This window comes from Lynx rufus, unplaced genomic scaffold (genome assembly GCF_022079265.1).
Source record: "Lynx rufus isolate CCGP_SWC_20201006 ecotype Redwood Valley unplaced genomic scaffold, mLynRuf1.p SCAF_7, whole genome shotgun sequence".
In the NCBI taxonomy this organism is placed as follows: Eukaryota; Metazoa; Chordata; class Mammalia; order Carnivora; family Felidae; genus Lynx; species Lynx rufus.
In genome coordinates, this window is record NW_025814889.1 from 135,748,941 (window position 1) to 135,754,661 (window position 5,721).

The window sequence follows — 5,721 nt, forward strand, 5'->3', positions numbered from 1 at the left end:
CGTGACTTAGGCATCTCAGGACTGGTCAAAACAAGGACAGGGGCTCAGGCGTCCCCCAGAAGCCTTGGAGCCCGGGGTCTTGGCATCGAGGTATCTGGAGTCTGTGGTCTTGGAAAATGTACCTGATGATCCTGCTTGGTCACTCCATGGATGTTTCTATCATGCTGGAAGGCTCTCAAGAAATCATTAAATCCTTGACCTTTACAAGGAGGATATACACGAAGGCATGCGCAAGACAGGGGTGCAGGTTCCCGTAGGAAAAGGAGCAGAGAAGCGTTTTTGTGCTTTGTGTTTTTCGTTTTAACGAGGTCCCTTCAGTTTCCCTGGCTCAATACCTGTTTGGCCCTACACACAACACCCGGCACGTTTATGAGGAACAGTCCTATCTTTTCTGATGGGACTGTTTACTCTGTGGAACTGAAATCTTACTTACCAAGTTACATATCCGACTCGGAGTATTATCTGCTCTACGGCACAGAGATCCCCGAGGAGAAGAAAAAGCCATTCAGTGAAGTGCGGTGTCTACGCTGGTAGGCAGGGGTATAAAGGGAGGAGAACCACCATTTGTACACGCATCATTCTCTTAGTCCTCATCTGCTTAAGTGTCCTTCATAGAACTTACTAGCACCTAACGCTACGGTCTGTAATACTACAGGTTGCCTCTCTTCGACTGCATATAAGTTTATGGAGATCAGATCTGTTTTGTCTCTGCCTCTGTCCCCCGCACCAAGGACGTGCCTGGCACATTGTGTACATTCACGAAAGATGTGCGGAACAGACTTCGAAGGTAGGAAGCTAAAAAGAGCGCCACTCCCAACACGATCATGAGAAAAGACTGGATAATCAACAAAAGCATACCTTTTCTCAAGCCAGTCAGATGGCTGAGGTTGCAAAGCCACCAAGTAAACTGAATTCCAAAGAGAAACGAGCTCCCCAAAGAGCAAAGGAACACAAGAACTCCTTCACCTTTGGCAAAGCGTAGGAGAAAGGTGGCCGCCATGCAAGTGGTCAAGGGGAGCTCGGTTACAATTGTAATGAATTCTTAAAGGCCAAGTGTGGGCGGGCATGTCAGTTTGAAACACCCAGAGGCCTCAGATGCAAGGGGTTTGCGTTCACTCACAAGCTCTTGTCCATAAACCTCCATCAGAAACCTTTCTTCATAAGAAAGATGGAGGCAAAGAGACGTGAGAGCCACCCCTGGGTGAGTCAGGTTTCCAACTGTCCGGAGATGGGCGCAAAACCCCACCCGCATCCCTTCTGGAAAACAAAAGTGGCAGACAAGCACTCTCCCTCAGGGTTCAGGCGAAGACCCGCCGCTGCCAGGAGAGGAATAGAACCAAAGCCCAGTAATGCCAAATCCAAAAGAGGGTAAGAGAGCTTCTCGCTCTCAAGAGGGCAGGTAAAAATTCACTGCTCCAGATTTAAGAATAACAGAAAACAGAAGGAACCAGCCGACAGGCAGGTCCACGTGGCCTGCCGGGGACCGTCCTTGCTATTCACCTCTTACGAAGACATTCTGGTGTGGCTGTGGCCAAGTGAAATAATAGTTAGTTTATTCAGTTCATTCAGTTAGATAGGAGCTTGCTAAAAGCCAAGTGCCCCTCAACGGACAAAGTAGACTTGCCTAGACAGTCATCCGATGAATCACAAAGTGAGAACAGGCACAGACCTTGTCCCTTGCCCCTGGAGGACACCAGTGAACTTTGGTTAACGCCGAAGAGGAAAAAAACATAGGAATGCTATCTCTTACGCCATTTCTGTGCCGGTCAGATACATCTGAAAATGAACTCAGGAAATCACGAGCAGCATTATCTGATTCCCACGAACGCCTATGATGCTCAGATAGTGCACACTTGTCAATTCACAAATGCCCCGCTTTAAAAGGTAATATGTATAAATAACGATGTTTGTTATTGCCTTGATGTTACTGATTTTTACTTTTTATTTGTATTTTAATGTTTATTTTTGAGAGAGAGAGAGAGACAGAGTGCGAGTGGGGGAGGGGCAGAGGGAGAGGGAGACACAGAATCCGAAGCAGGCTCTGGGCTCCGAGCTGTCAGCACAGAGCCCGGGCGTGGGACTCGAACTCACAGACGGCGAGATCACGACCTGAGCCGAAGGAGAATGCTTAATGGACTGAGACACCCAGGCACCCTGCTGATTGATTTTTAAAAAGAAATTTAAGCTGATGCCCTTAGCTCCTGTAATGGGATTAACAATTTGGGATATCCTCATTGCTATGATATTTGCACCATTAGCAAAAATAATTGGAAAGCGAAATGAAAACTATGTTTATACAAAACCTGCACCTGAATGTTTATAACAGATTTATTTACAATCATCAAAAACTGGAAACAAAAACAAAAATTGGGGGGGGGGCGCCCAGGTGGCTCAGTCGGTTGAGCATCTTACTCTTGATTTCAGCTCAGGTCATGATCCCAGGGTTGTGGGATCGAATCCCGCATTGGGCTCCGTGCTGAGCTTAGAGCGTGCTTAAGATTCTTTCAAGGGGCGCCTGGGTGGCTCAGTCGGTTGGGCAACCCACTTCAGCTCAGGTCATGATCTCGCAGTCCGTGGGTTTGAGCCCCACATTAGGCCCTGTGCTGACAGCTCAGAGCCTGGAGCCTGCTTCGGATTCTGTGTGTGTCTCTCTCTCTCTCTCTGCCCCTCCCCTCCCCTCTCTCTCTCTCTCTCAAAAATAAATAGACATTAAAAAAAAATTTCTCTCTCTCTCCCGCTCTCCCCTGTTCATGCTCTCTTTCTCTCTTTAAAAACAAAAACAAAACTGGGAACGACACAAATGGATTAGCAAAACAGTGAATTCATTCATTGGAGAACCATCCACAGTAAGAAGGGACAAGCCACTGATAGTTAGAACCACATGGATGGATCTCTAATCATGTGAAGCAAAAGAAGATAAGACAAAGGCCAAAGGCCACATATCGATGTGGAAACGTTGGGGTTCGGAGCTGTCGGCCTACAAAGAATTCTTGAGACATCTTTGGTCCAAAAAGGTGGTTTTACTAAAGCACGAGGACCAGGCCCCTGGACAGGAAGAGCTTCTAGGACATTCTGGAAAAGGCAAAAGTGTACAAAGGGAAAACAGATGAGGGAGTTCCAAGGGGTGAGGCCATAAGGAAAGGTTGACTACAGAGCAGCCAGGAGAAATTTGGGCGGCGATGAGACACTTCCATTTCTCCATTGTGGTGGCGGTTACAGGACTATATGCATCTGTCAGAAGTTGACTGTACGTGAAATGGGGCGCATGTTACCGTATGTAAATTATACCTAAAACGTGAAAAAAGAAACAGGAAATGAAACAAAAGCTCAGGAATATGGGACTCAGGACCCATGGGATACCACGCAGCCATTAAATGTTCTATTTTGAGCGGAAGCATATTTAGGGTCCTGAGAAAAGGCTCGTGGAACGTTAAGAGAATGAAGCAGGGTGGCAAACTACATTTGCGGAATGATCCCAATTTTGTAAGACGCGTGCGCACTGCTGGCAACGACGACACGATACGTGCGCTACACACGTGCGCGTGTAGAAGAAAGACTAGATAAAAATACACGGGAATATGAGCAGTGCGGCGCATGGACATCCGGACCACGGGTGACTTTGTCTTTCTGAATACTTTTTGCCCGGTTTCCCAGGGTCCAGCTGAACCTTCGTTCCTTTTTACAACGAAGCGAGAAACATTAACCTTGTTATTTGCAAATATTATAAAGGGGCAGGAGCAGCCTGGCTGTCCTGACCCGGAAGTGGCGCGTTAGCTGCACCCAGTTTGTTTGCAGTCAGTTTTGCGTTGGCGCTTGAATGCCGTTGGGCTCCGGGCTATTTGTCTTGGTACCTCCCGGCCAGCCCGCCCTTCAGGTTTCTGCGGCCCGGCCATCTCTGCCACACTGGACCTGACCTCACAGTGCTACTTAACCTTTCCTCAAAGCGGTCAATGTTATTTACGTAGTTCTTCGTTCATCTGTTCCGATGAAGTTTTGGGGTGACGGTGGAGGGGTCTGGAGCTGACGGCCAAGAAAGAATTCTTGAAGACGTCTTTGATGCAAAAAGGTGATTTTCTTAAAGCCCGGGGACAGGACCCGTGGGCAGGAAGAGCTGCGCTGGGGTCGTGACGGGTAACTCATTACACGCCCCCCCCCCCCAGGTTGGCAGGGGGCAGGGATAGAGTAGATCTCTAAGGCATTTTGGAAGCAAGGTTTCCAGGACCTTGAGGGGCTGGCTGTGGCCAGGGGAACGCCATTTATTACTTAGTAAAACCCCTGCAGAAGGGAGAGGGGGGCGTAAGCTTGGAGTAGGATTGCCAGCATATATGTTGGGGCAGTTGAGATAAGGAAGTACGTTTACAGGATCCTCGGTGGGGATAATGTTAGGCTAAGATCCTCTTTTGCCCCCAGCAGAGTGTCATCATCGAGGCAGCTGGCACTCTTGGTTTCAAGGACTTGTCGATGGGCTGTAGGCAGCAAGGGAATTAAATTTTTCATTTGCCTGAGTTTCCCCGCAGCACCAGGGCAAGCACTTAAACCCCTTGCCTTTGTTCTTGGGGGGCCGGGAGTCTCCGAGGAATATTCTACCTGGGGGTGGGGGTGGGGGCGCTGTTAGCCTGTACTTTGTGATTAGGGAGCTTGCCCCACGCTCCCTAATCACGTTCCTCCCTTCCTTCATTTCCCAGTCCTTTCCACAAAGGCGTCAAAGAGGTCGAAAACACGAGAATCTGAATTTCACTGGATGGCCCAGAATGGATGTCATCTCATCTTTTCAGGTTAGCTCCGCGAGCGCCAGAGCGCTAGAGACAAGCTCTGGGGCTGGAAATAGGAAGGCTCAGTCCCCACACCAAGCGGCTTGCTCTTCGTGCCCGCAGTGACAGTGAGGTGGGGTGCTCCAGAGCACAGGGGAGGGCCTTCCGGTCGGGCAGCGATCTGCTGGGGAACTGGGTCCCGGACGTGTCCTTTGCTGAGCGCCGCGGGGGGGCGGGCACCTCTTCGCCCTCACGGTCCAACAGCACAGCCTAGCGGGCATGGCTTGTACTGCACCCCCCGCGTCTGAACGCCCGCCTGGCCGGGTGGCTGCTGTGGCCCGTTGGGCAAGTTCCCCCAACCTCTCTGTGCCTCCAGCTCCTTACCTGTAAAACCAGGAATGATCTCATGCACGTAGTTCACGGGGCTGCTGTAGAATTCAGGAAGTTAACAGACGCTGAAGAGGTTAGAACAGGGTCTGGCACAGAGTGAAATACAAATGTGAACCACTATTCCCATTTTATCAATGAGCAAACCAAGGCTTAGAGAGACGAAGTATTTCAATCATGCTCACGTAGCTCATTAAGGTCACAGAGTTGGACCAAGTCTGAGCACAAGGACTGTTACCTCATAGTCCATGTTGTTTTTTTTTTTTTTACTTTGTAATGTTTATTTATTATTTTCTGAGAGACAGAGAGAGAGCAGGGAAGGGGCAGAGAGAGAAGGAGACACAGAATCCGAAGCAGGCTCCGGGCTCCGAGCCGTCCGCACAGAGCCCGACGCGGGGCTCGAACTCACGGACCGTGAGATCATGACCTGAGCCGAAGTCGGACGCTCAACTGAGCCACCCAGGCGCCCCTCATAGTCCACGCTTTTAACCACTAGCTTCATTTTTATGCCTTTGTAAGACTGTTGTTAAGTTTCAGGGAAACAAAAATCTTTTCTCAGATTTTGGTGCAGAAAAAACCCAGC